Source organism: Aulonocara stuartgranti (assembly GCF_965226115.1).
Source record: "Aulonocara stuartgranti genome assembly, chromosome: 23".
NCBI lineage: Eukaryota > Metazoa > Chordata > Actinopteri > Cichliformes > Cichlidae > Aulonocara > Aulonocara stuartgranti.
The window spans coordinates 43,414,883-43,428,700 of NC_138958.1; the positions used below are offsets into that span (position 1 = coordinate 43,414,883).

Sequence of the window (13,818 nt, forward strand, 5' to 3'; positions counted from 1 at the left end):
TTGCAATCAGAATTGTGACCTGAATGCATTGTGGTGCAGAACACATTTTGCCTTTGCAAGATCAGCTACTTTGAATCTCTATAAGCTCCTCTTGTTCATGTGACTATGTTATCTGTTTATTTATTCATTTCTATTTCAGTTATTACACTAGTATAGTATGACTATGTCACCTGCAGCCTCCAGCAGTACCAGTTACCTGAGACCACACATCTCAGCGACGTGTGCGTGCCCATCCCAGCAGGGGAAAGAGGGAAGCCCCAGCTGTCCCAGCAGAACACACCATAAAAGATGATTGATGTCACCCCAGAGTCATAGACGGTCTTCAGAAACTCCAAAACAATTGAATCTAGCCTTCTAGGTGTCCATCAGGTGTGATGTCAGAGCCACCAGCCTGCAGCTGTTGTTCATTTACATCTGCCTAATTGATCATTTATCCTCAGCACAATTTTCAGTTCCCTTGCCTGAAACTGGACAACATGTAAAGTCTAAATTCAAACAAAGGTTGGGGAAACCTGCACTGAGCCGAGACAGAAGAAGTCTGAAGTCGAACTCGGATGAGTGACAGAGCGTTCCTGCTACTGAAAACTCTACGTCCAGATGAACAAAATGAACTTTTCGGGGCAGGTCCCCAGATGTCTTCTCTTCTCAGAATCCTCTTCACAGATCGTATCTCTTTTATCTGACATACAGTCATGTGGAAAAGAGTGTTTTCATGGGAATCTATAGAGTACTCTGAAAAACTAAGCACTGTACATGAGTGAGTAGCTTGTAGAGCCACCTTTTAGCAGCAGTAGTGTCACCAAATTGTTTCTGTATGACTCTTAGTCTGTCACACGGTTGTGCAGGACTTTTGGCTGACGTTTCTTTACATCGTTTCGTCAGTTCATTGAGGTTTGTGGTATTTGTTTATGTAAAGCCCTCTTAATTTCCCAGCACTGTTTTTCAGGTTGAGGTGTGGACTGTGACCTGGTCATTGCAACACCTTGATTCTGTTGCAGCTCTGCTGATGTGCTTGGGATCTTTGTCCTGCTGCATTACCAAAACTCAGTTTTGACTGTAGTGTACTTGGTATACAAGGGACTTCATGGAAAACTCAATGACTGCAAGGGCCCAGGTTCTGTAGCTGGAAGACAAGCTCAAATCATCACCCCTTCACCACCATGCTAACAGCTGGTATGCGGTGTTTGTGCTGTTATGCTTTGCAAATTTGCTACTAAACTTGCAGCCATGCTGTCATGCTGTTTTTAGAGAGCAGAGACTTTCTCCTTGCAACCCTTCCAAACAAGCCACACTTATTCAAACTTTTTCTAATTGTCATGGCCTTTAACATTTAACTTGCTAACTGAGGCCTGTAGAGTCTGAGATGTAGCTTCGGGATTTTTGAGCTTTTTCTGAGAACTGCACAGTTTGACCCTGGGGTGAATTTTCTGGGTCATCAGTTCCTGGGAACATTATGACATTGTGTTAACAAACACCTGAATACTCCAGACCAGCAAACTGACAAAATGTATGCTTTTATTGAACTGCTCACATATGCTGATGAGCAATTATTCAAATGCAGTGGATTAGCAGCATCTGGCTGCTAATCACCTTCTAATTTGCATTGAAGCAATAAAGGTGCTTTCTGAATAATATGAGCTGTCTGGTGTGGTATTCATATTTAAAGTGAATAATCAGAATAAGATTACTTAATAATCCCTAAGGAAATTATGTGGATTACAGTTGCTCCAAGTGTGTGTGTGTGTGTGTGTGTGTGTGTATGTATATATATATACATATATATATATATATATATATATATATATATATATATATATATATATATATATATATATATATATATATATACATTGAGCATGTTCGGGATGTGCTTGACCGGCGTATACGACAGCGTGTACCAGTTCCCACGAATATCCAACAACCTCGCACAGCCATTGAAGTGGAGTGGACCAACATTCCACAGGCCACAATTGACAATCTGATAGACTCCATGCGACGATGTGTTGCACTGCATGAGGCAAATGGTGGTCACACCAGATACTGACCGGTTCTGGGTCCCCAGACCCCCAATAGCGCAAAAAACTGCACATTCCAGGGTGGCCTTTTGTTGTGGGCAGTCTGAGGTACACCTGTGCACTACTCATGATGTCAGATCAGCATCCTGATGTGGCACACCTGTGAGGTGGGATGGATTATCTCAATATGGCAGATGTGCCCACTACCACACATTTGGACTGATTTGTGACCACTGTTTGGGAGGGATGGTTATATTGTGTATTTGGAATGAATTTTAGGTCTCTACGTCCATCCCATGGGGAATGGGAGCAAAAACAAAAGTGTTGCATTTATATTTTTGTTCAGTATATATATATATGTGTGTATATATGTGTTAATCACCTTCTAATATATATATGTGTATATATATATATATATATATATATATATATATATATATATATATATATAATAAATTCTTTACAAATCCTACCATGTGAATTCATGGATTTTTTTTTCACATTCTGTCTCTCACAGTTGAAGTGTACCTCTGGTGCAAATTACTGACCTCTGGCATCATTTTAAGTGGGGGAACTTGCACAATCGGTGGCTGACTAAATACTTTTTTGTCCCACTGTAATTCATTTGTTGAAAACTTTGTTTTCATTTTTTCATTATTTAATTTTACTGAACTAAATGTGAGACAGCTTCACTTTGAATCTATGTAGGAAAATACAATTTGTAAAATTTTAAGTGACGGAAATTCTCTGAAGCAGAAAGCTGGTTCATAAGTTTATTTTATCAATTCAGCAGAAAAAAGGCAAGCTGAATTCAGCAAATCCATGTAAGACAACTGAGTGCAGAAAAAGTGCTTTATTGCATTTTCACTATTCATTGTTTTTTTTAAAGCAAGCTGAAGAAAAATCATGATAAGCAATAACATGAGATTGCAGCCAGGATGGCTGTCAACTTCAAATGAAGCAAAAAACAACAATTCAAAACTAGCCAATTTGGACTGTACTATCCAAGTCAACTGGCTCTCTATTGTTACACTTTAAAACAACAATCCTGCGATCATAGCGTTGACCTTCATATATACAATTAGGACTTCTACTGCGACCATCATGTCTGCATTCAATAATTGAAAATTCATCTTGTTGTTTTCCATTTCCATTACCACGTGAACAGATGGCATTGACCTTTCCTTCATTGGCCAAAATAAACGTGTTTGTATCTTTGCATGGAGTGTTATGATTGATTCCTCTCTCCCTTATCACTGTAGTACATTGGTATGGCTGCATGAATCCAATGACATGTTGTAGATAGAAGTCCAGGCTTGCAGACAGCTCCACAGCAGAAAACAGGCACAGCAGCAAACAGACAAATTGAACCTTCATGATCCTCTGGTGAAGAAAAGGGAAAATAGTGTTCTTATTAAACAGCACAAATAATGTAGTTTGAGAAAAAAGAGACTGATTTCCTCTGTGTGTGTTTGTTATTTCCATACTTTCTGAGACTGGAAGATCAGAATTCACAAAACAGCTTGTAGGATGTTGGGGTGTTTTTTGTGAACAGTTTGATAACTAAATTAAAAGAGCTGGGGCAAAACACAGCAGGGGGAACATTAACAGGAAAACTGTCAGTGTCTGTGAGATGTCTTCTTAATTCAGATCAAACTGAGGTTATTGTACTCGGCCCTGAAAACCTTAGAAAATCTTAGAAATATGGTCTCTAACCAGATTCTTACTCTGGATGGCATTACCTCCAGTAACACTGTGAGGAACCTTGGAGTCATTTTTGACCAAGACATGTCCTTCAACGCACATATTAAACAAATATGTAAGACTGCGTTCTTCCATTTGCGCAACATCTCTAAAGTTAGAAACATCCTGTCTCTTAGTGACGCTGAAAAACTAGTTCATGCATTTATTACTTCCAGGCTGGACGACTGTAATTCCTTATTATCAGGAAGTCCTAAAAACTCCCTGAAAAGCCTTCAGCTAATCCAAAATGCTGCAGCAAGAGTCCTGACAGGGACTAGAAAGAGAGAGCAGATTTCTCCTGTTTTGGCTTCCCTTCATTGGCTTCCTGTTAAGTCCAGAATTGAATTCAAAATCCTGCTCCTCACATACAAGGTCTTAAATAATCAGGCCCCATCTTATCTTAATGACCTTGTAGTACCATATCACCCTATTAGAGCACTTCGCTCTCGCTCTGCAGGCCTACTTGTTGTTCCTGGAGTATTTAAAAGTAGAATGGGAGGCAGAGCCTTCAGTTTTCAGGCCCCTCTTCTGTGGAACCAGCTTCCAGTTTGGATTCGGGAGACAGACACTATCTCTACTTTTAAGATTAGGCTTAAAACTTTCCTTTTTCTAAAACATATAGTTAGGGCTGGACCAGGTGACCCTGAATCCTCCCTTAGTTACGCTGCAATAGACGTAGGCTGCCGGGGGATTCCCATGATGCATTGAGTTTTTCCTTTCCAGTCACCTTTCTCACTCACTATGTGTTAACAGACCTCTCTGCATTGAATCATATCTGTTATTAACCTCTGTCTCTCTTCCACAGCATGTCTTTATCCTGTCTTCCGTCTCTCACCCCAACCGGTCGCAGCAGATGGCCGCCCCTCCCTGAGCCTGGTTCTGCCGGAGGTTTCTTCCTGTTAAAAGGGAGTTTTTCCTTCCCACTGTCGCCAAAGTGCTTGCTCATAGGGGGTCATATGATTGTTGGGTTTTTCTCTGTATCTATGAAGCGTCTTGAGGCGACTTTTGTTGTGATTTGGCGCTAAATAAATAAAATTGAATTGAATTGAATGTCTATTTTTTTCTGACTTTGATACACTAATCAACTAGTACAGTGATAATCAGTGTAAATGTTTTATTTTGTTGTTTGCTGTCTCCTCTGTTTTTTTTTTTTCTCCATACAGGTGACCCAGGAGTTTTTTTTTTTGTTGTTTGTTTTTTTTTCTCTCTTCCCCCCCTTCTCACCGTCTCTTCTCCCCTTTGGTTTTCTTTCTTTCTCTCCCCCTCTTTCTTTCATTCTTTCCCCCTGTCCTATCCCACAGTTATGTCTGTCCCGTTTGCAACTGAAAATAAAATAAATTCATAATTATAATAAAGGTCAACCAAACGGACCAATATGGCAAGGCCATGATGATCCACTTGGTAAAATAAATCCGCTTGGCATCTTTCTTGGCCTCAAGACAACAATTCTGATGGCTAAAGATCCAAATGGGACAAAAAAAAAAAAAAAAAAAAGTGTAAATGTTTTATATAACATTGAGTTTGACAACTAAAGGTAGTTTAGTGTCATTGGTCACCATTATCAAACATGTATTTGTGAGCTAGTGTCTTAAAAACACAGTAGGAAGCTTAAAAAATTGTGATACAGCTTACATAAATGTAAAAATATGACATTAAAAGATTTTTAAAAGTGCCGTTTATTTAACTCTCTGCACACAAGGTGCTTTTATTGTCTCTGTTTATTTCTGTGTGTGTGTGTGTGTGTGTGTGTGTGTGTAATATTTTATTTATTAATTTTAGTAGTTTCTGCTTGCCTTGTGTGTAATTACACTGATGTACATCCAACTTTGTTAGTTGGCCTTATTGTTTAATCATTTTAGTTATGTCTTAATACAACCACAAATTGCTGTTGAATCTAAATGTCTTATAGTGACAGAGAGCGCCACCAGCAGGAAAATGGAAGTCTTCATTGTATTTCTATAGCAAAGAAAGTAAACAGAGTGAATATATAAATCAGTATTATTTCATTTAATTTATTAACTTGTTTATTTTTGTTTCCTAAATGTTAATCGTGCTTAACTATTAAAGAAAAAATACAATAGATATTTAAAACTACAAATTAGATGATACTAATGCTCCAAACAATAACTAGCAAAGATGTCTCACCTTGTCTTCTTTTTTCAGTTAGCCAAAGTGTGATTGGATGCCTTGAACACCCACAGTTGTTGGCAGGAGTTGGTTGAATGAGGAAGATCTTCAGTGTAGGAAACTCTCTGAAAAGTCAGATTGTTTGCAGTGAGTTCATATGGCCTGTAAATGGCCTGTATTTGTATAGCGCTTTACTAGTGCCTAAGGACCCCAAAGTGCTTTACATATCCAGTCATCCACCCATTCACACACACATTGGTGATGGCAAGCTACATTGTAGCCACAGCTGCCCTGTGGCGCACTGACAGAGTCGAGGCTGTCGGACACTGGCGCCACCGGGCCCTCTGACCACCACCAGTAGGCAACGGGTGAAGTGGCTCGAACAGGCAACCTTCCGATTACAAGGCAAACTCCCGACTCTTGAGCCACGATCGCTCCAGAGGAAAGGTCAGCACCTGCATATCTGACCAGTTTGAATGAATTTATATCTAAACAGAAATCAGTTAAAGCATGCACTATGCAAGTAAATATGTAAAATATTCATATAATTAAAGATCACAAAATAAAGATCAAGTCATGTAATGCTGTCCATAACTGGTTGATTACGATGTCTTTGGTATATACGGATATATTGATCTCCTTATAACTGTAGTTCTTTTAGATTTTGTATGTCATCTTCAAAAATTTCACAAAAGGTTATTTTTCCACATTGTTTGTCTTTAGATTTTATTTGAAGATTCTCCTGCTTTGAAACTCGAGTGGAAAACTAAAAACAGAAACATGTTTTGGATTAAGAGTTTAGTGCAGCTAAAGCTATAGTATTAGAGTGGATATCAAATATGTCCAAAAGGTTAAAGTGGCATTTAGCAAGTAGGGAAAGTGTAAGTGAAAGTGGTGCAAAGAAGAAGTCACAATAATTTGTTTTGTAATTCAATCCATTCGTTCATTTTATTCTGCTTATCCGTGGCCGGGTCACGGGGGCAGCAGCCCAAGCAGAGAAGGCCAGACCTCCTTCTCCAAAGCTTGTATCTGCATCTCGTTTTTTTCGGTTACTATCCAAAGCTGGTGACCAAAGGTGAGGGTAAGGACGTAGATCGACTGGTGAAGTGAGAGATTCGCGTTTAAGCTCAGCTGTCTCTTCAGCATGGACTGGTAAAGAGTCTGCAGCCGCAGCACCAAACTCACTTTGTGTAGCTGTTTGGGAGATAATCTGGAATTTAATTTTTCCTTCCTCACAGTTTCAAATTTTTTAACTGAGCTTCACTTTTCACTTCACAATAATAATAACCAAGTAATTTCTTATTTTATCTTACACCATTTTACGGGGCAATCGTGGCTCAAGAGTTGGGCGTTCGCCTTGTAATTGGAAGGTTGCCGGTTCAAGCCCTGGCTCGGACAGTCTCGGTCATTGTGTCCTTGGGCAAGACACTTTACCCGTTGCCTACTGGTGGTGGTCAGAGGGCCCGGTGGCGCCAGTGTCCGGCAGCCTCACCTCTGTCAGTGTGTGTGTGAATGGGTGGATGACTGGATATGTAAAGCGCTTTGGGGTCCTTAGGGACTAGTAAAGCGTTATACAAATACAGGCCATTTACCATTTTACCAAAAGGTTGTTAGAGATTCAGATTTGTCACTGTTGACTTTCCGTGCATAAAACCTTATAAACACTGAGCTCTAAATGGTTTGAAACTCTAAATCTCGAGTCTAAAAGGGAGCATGTTTATTTTGAAAGCCTTGCAGATGAAATTTGTGGGCGATTCTTTCAGTGCTGATGTTATAACAGCTACTTTTCACACTTACTGTGTGCGCTGTCCTTACTGCTGTGAAATTATGTGTCACATGTTGTAAAAATTAAGCTAAGATGAATGCAGCTCATATATTTTGACACTGTGATGTTTGTGTGTCCTCAATGCAAAGACTGCAGGTTGCTGGAGAGTTAATAAAAGTGACACTACCTTGATGTTGTTTGGCCTCACTGTTTAATAATCTTAGAATTATTTAATACTTCTTAAAATAATAGCCATGTGAACATACTTGCCAACCTTGAGACCTCAGAATTAGGGAGACATTCAAAAGGGCTGTTGGGGAGGGGTGGTATACATATATATATATATATACATATATATATGTATATATATATCGGATAAAATATATATATATATGTATATATATATATGTATATATATATATATATATATATGTATATATATATATATATATATATATATATATATATATATATATATATATATATATATATATATATATATATATGTATATATATATTTTTTTTTTGTATATATATATACAAAAAACTTGAATCTTACAATGTTTATTTATCGGATAAAATAAGTTAAATGTCACCGTTATTATTGTCCAGCCGGAAACAGGCCAGGGGTGTCCAAATTCAGAGTCTGCGTCCACCTGAGGACCCGGCCTTCCTGGTCTAAGTGGGCTGGGTCCTCCAAAAGCCGGGCAGACCGGAAATGAGCAACTGTGAAATTGGACGGTCTAGCCTTCAGAATTACGTCACGAGCTCTCTCGGTGGAGTGAAACTCAGGTGTCTGCTCCTTGCTATCTAAAATATAACCGGACGCTGGCGTAAATTTTCGACCATCTCACACTTCTGTTTAATCAGTTTTCTGTTTGACGTTTATTCAGCTGTGTGAAAACCCCGGAGGAATCCTCCCGAGGGATTAATAAAGTTTTATTTAATCTCATCTAATCTAATAACTTTAATCTCAGCCAAACCGATTTACTCACGAACAAATAAAACCCAATAACAAAAACATGTTTCAGTTATTTAAGTGACTTATATATCATGTTTAACCTGAGTAGCGAAAGACCGCGGGGGTTTGAAAACGATGTTCCAGGAGTTTGCTGTTCTCCCCGGCTCAGATATTTGAAGTTTACACAGCTATATTGTCGCCTGAAAATATGTTAAAAGTTTATTTTGTGACCCAGAAAGAGTAATAAGAGTAAAATTAAAACTAAGTAGCTGCAGTAGTAGTATCCATTGTTGGAAACTGGAATTGGCTGGGCCAATCTGGGATATGGTTTTTCAATTTTGTTGTCCGGGTGGAAAATCGGGAGAAATTGGGGAGAATGGTGGCTCCGGGAGACTTTTGGTAGCGGCACTGAAATTCGGAATTCTCCCGGAAAAATCGGGAGGGTTGGCATGTATGCATGTGAATCAACATTGCGGTTATTGTTGACAGCAGGCCTAAAATTTTATGATATTGGATCATGAAACTGTCCTCAGATATTAAATGTAAATGATTTGTTGCTGCCACAGGATTAGTCTTTCCTGCTTTGGTTTTGATGGAGCTGATGGTCTGTAGGAACAATGATATTCTCCTCAGAGAGGTGCAGCATAAAACAGGACTTTCCTGCATTAAAAGACATCCAGCGTAGTGTTCTTACTCTACCTAAATGGATCTGTTACATTAGTAATATATGGGAGTTGTATTTAAGTCCTTTCCACATGAGGACACTTACCTTATTTTGTGCTTTACTGATGAGTGGTTGGTTAATCTGCAGTGGTTGAGGTATGTGTCGGTCGTCTGGAAGAGAAGGTGAGAAGACGTCTTTAATGAATGTAATGCTCTGAAGGTGTCAGTGATTACTGTGAATTCATAGTAAAACTGGATTTCAATGAAAAGCTTATTTAAATTTGAGCATAAATCCATAAATTTGGTGTGTATAAATATACATAATATAAATAAAAAATTCTTACCAATTGAGGAGTGAAGACTTGATGAGCAGAGATCACGTCTGGTGCAGCTCAGACACGCAGTTCTGTCACACAAGCAGAAGAACTGACACTTGGCTCTGGAGGCTTCAGTTTTTATACATTTTAAGTAGCTCCAAAAATAATCAAGACCTACGTCACTAGTGCACCAATTGTAACACACTTCTCTTTTTGTGGTTCAGAAAAACATTGCAAATATGAGGAGAAATGACCACAATAGCATGCAGATGTGCTTTGTTATTCACAGCTGAGTCCTGCAAGCAGTTCCTGTGGCCAAACTATTGACAATGTCTTTAAATTATTTTTCTTTACATAAATAAACTGAGTGCACCTAAGAATTGCAGACAATTGCTTTTCAGTTTTACATTTCAAATAAGGATCCAAATGCAGACACAACAGAGAAAAGGGAAGAAAAAGTTTATTTAATTAAAACAAAAGTCAAGGCTCAACACAGGCAGGAGAAAAACTAAATATACCAAAATTAAATAAGGACATGGAAAAAAAGCACACAAGGGACTGGAGATGCAACTTCACATGGCAGAAATTTCTTATTGAAAACAAATTTTAAAAGACTCCTAAAATGTAAAATAAAGACACTGAAATCATCAAATAAGAACCTCCAGCAGGTTAAGTCTCAAACACAACTGAAGATGAACACACCAGACCCCCAGGGGCTCTTACTGTTACAGTCCACCCTTTTTGTTCAGTTCAGGAAATCCTGTATTATCCAGTTCTGTATTTCATAGCATTACCAGGCCACTTTCCCTGTAAGAATCCATTATGGTGGTCAGAGGGCCCGATGGCGCCAGTGTCCGGCAGCCTGGCCTCTGTCAGTGCGCCCTAGGGTGGATGTGGCTAAAATGTAGCTTGCCATCACCAGTGTGTGAATGTGTGTGTGAATGTGTGAATGACTGGATGTGTAAAGCGCTTTGGGGACCTTAGGGACTAGTAAAGCGCTATACAAATACAGACCATTTACCATTTTCTCTCTTCACTCCCAGCCAGTTGTCAGTCAGAGGAGCACATGTGCCATCTCTTACACTTTGTTCAAAGCCAGATAGTTGGACACAAAAGAAACCTTTGATAATAACCAAACATAATATCTGTGTACTAATAAGCAAACACAATGATGTTTCTTCTACTTTTTACACATGAACACAAACCTGACGAAACAAAGCAAAGATGAAAACCAGCCCAAAGTGACTTTAAAGCGATTGCCACAGTGATTCTACCATAGAAACCTGTACAGGTAGAAACAGAGGCTGCAGTCTGACTGCCCATAACTGTCTTTCCTTAGGGATTATTCAACTATTCTGATTCTGACTGATTGTTACCTGTTGAGGGTCAGGGTCTGGCTGGTTGGTCGGAGTCAGCATGCACTCAGCTGTATCATCACTCTTCTTTGTTAGCTCTTTACGTTAGCATGTTGTCTGTGCTGTTGGTTTGATTTTGTTTTGTCTGTCTGCCTGACATGCAGATTACCGAAGATCATTTCTGAAGCAACAATTAACAACATCGTCTGTGAAGGTTCTCAGTCATCCAGGTCATCGTAGTCAAAGGAGCTTGCAAAGAAAAGCGTCTGGACTTCTTTAAGTTGCTTGAAGACGTTTCACCTCTCATTCGAGAAGCTTCTTCAGTTCTAAGGTCAAATGGTGGAGAGTCCCAGATATAAACCTAGTGGGAGTGACCCCCCACAGAGGGACAAAAGGACCCCCTGATGATCCTCTAATCGCCTGAGCCAAGGTGTGAAACTGGGTGTGGGTCCCAATCAGCCAGAGTTTCGGGTGTGTTCATTCTCCAAGCATGACATCCCGGTGTACTTCAGACCCAGCAACACGCTCAGACAAAAACTGGTTCACCCGAAAGACAAAACGCCAAAACACAAACTTAACAATGTGGTGTATGCTGTACAGTGCAGCGAGGAATGCCCAGACCTCTACATTGGAGAGACCAAACAGCCACTTCACAAGCGCATGGCACAACACAGAAGAGCCACCTCCACAGGACAAGACTCAGCAGTCCATCTGCATCTTAAGGATAAAGGACACTCTTTCGAGGATGCCAATGTTCACATTTTGGACAGAGAGGACAGATGGTTTGAAAGAGGAGTGAAAGAAGCCATCTATGTCCACTGTGAGCGACCATCTTTGAACAGAGGCGGGGCTTTACGACACCAACTCTCTGCCATCTATAATCCAGTTTTGAGATCCCTTCCCAGACGCCTTAATGCCCACTCACATCCTGGGCCATCTGACCTCAGGAATTCGCATGATAAGGTGGGGCCAGGTTTCACAATGAACACACCCGAAACTCTGGCTGATTGGGACCCACACCCAGTTTCACACCTTGGCTCAGGCGATTAGAGGATCATCAGGGGGTCCTTTTGTCCCTCTGTGGGGGGTTACTCCCACTAGGTTTATATCTGGGACTCTCCACCATTTGACCTTAGAACTGAAGAAGCTTCTCGGATGAGAGGTGAAACGTCTTCAAGCAACTTAAAGAAGTCCAGACGCTTTTCTTTGCAAGCTCCTTTGAATTAACAACATCATTGTAAGAGTAACGTAATTAGCAAATTTAATACAGGATTGAGTTAGATTACTGCATTATTAAAAAATGTAATGAGATTACAGTAACAGTTTGTAACACATTCCTTGTGCTCAGGACATCTTTAACATGAGTTTTCAGGGGACAAAGACACAAACAAAACAAACATATGACACACAAATAGTCAGGTCTGTTTTTTACAGATGCAGAGCAACACTAACATCTGCATTCACTTCTACTCAGTGAGCAATACACATATTATTAAAGTTATATGAAATTATGAACTTCTTTACCTTTTGTGACACTAATTCTGTCAGAAAACAGTGGAACATTTAGATCAACAATTTAATTCTGAAATCCTAATCTTTGAAAAGCAACACTGTTAAATCATTGAAAAGATTTAATTGTGCATGTCAATACAAATGTGACCTAGGGGTTTGACTGTCTGGCTATAGCTACATGGGTTTCTTTTAGCTTGCAGGTCTTTCACAGAAGAACAAAAAACACCCCCGAAGGCTCAAGATTTCTGATGGCCAGTGCAACCTCACACACTAAGTTCGTCTAACCATCAGATTTCAAACAATTAAAACACAGTAATAATAATAATCAAAGTGTTTTTATTGAGTTTTCAGAAAGCATATCATTCATACAGAAAAGCTCGAACTCAAGTCCTACCACACAGTGTAAGACAAAACTATACCCAGACAGAGGAAGAAAAGAAAAGGGGGAAAAAGAAAAAAAGAAAAAAGAAAAAAAGAAAAAAAAGAAAGAAAAAAAAAGGGGGGGGGGGGGGGGAATTGCCAGTTATGGAGTGGAAGGAAAATTAAAACACAGTAAGTTATTGTTTTGTATGTGTCATGATGATAGATTCATTTACGGGTATCACAATGCTCATATCTGAAAGTAAACTGTGATATATATCCCCAACTAAGGTTACTACTAAATGAAGGATCTGTCACGGAGCAGTCGTAGTGTGCTGTGGAGCAGGCAGGATGGAGGACGCACACACAGGACTCGTAACCAAGAGGTTAACTTAAAGTGCAGTTTATTCACCGGGATGACTCATCAGAGAAATAAACATTACTGAAACAACCAAAATCATGAACATGAAACTAGACTGGACACTGGAACCTAAACATAGAGAACCCATAGGAAGAGGACTAAGCGCATGAACAACTGCCAAACACAGCACAGGGAGGACATGAACATCAACTGCCAAACACAGCACAGGGAGGACATGAACATCAACTGCCAAACACAGCACAGGGAAAACACAGGGCTTAAATACACACTGGGATAACGAGGGCATGAGACACAGAAGGGGAGCACAGCTGGGAGTAATCTGACATGACGAGAGCAAGGGAAGCAAAACTCAATACACTGACATAAGACAACGACTTTCAAAGTAAAACAGGAAACAAAACAGACGCCGACATAATTTAGGGATACAGCAACCATAGAACACAGAACAGAAATAAAAAAGACTAGAAAAGATAAGCGATGACAAAAATTCAATAATGATACAAAACTGAAAACATTGGGTCACCAACCCAGGACCGTGACAGGATCGCCCCAAAATGACTAAATATATAAAGGCACTTTCCAGAAGAAGAAGTTAAAAAGATTTTATTTATTGTACAA

At 39.5% G+C, this 13,818-nt stretch overlaps 1 long non-coding RNA gene across 2 annotated transcripts; it reads right to left on the reverse strand.

The window, feature by feature from the left end:
* Positions 1–2,909: 2,909 nt before the first annotated feature.
* On the reverse strand, positions 2,910–9,693 carry LOC309700439. Of its 2 annotated transcripts, none has more exons than XR_014274664.1 (4): positions 9,619–9,693; positions 9,381–9,445; positions 5,904–6,010; positions 2,910–3,398 (listed from the first exon to the last, which is right to left on the reverse strand). It is a non-coding gene; the product is annotated as an uncharacterized lncRNA (long non-coding RNA). The 2 variants fall into 2 exon arrangements; XR_014274665.1 differs by lacking the exon at positions 2,910–3,398 and adding an exon at positions 5,675–5,714.
* Positions 9,694–13,818: the final 4,125 nt, after the last annotated feature.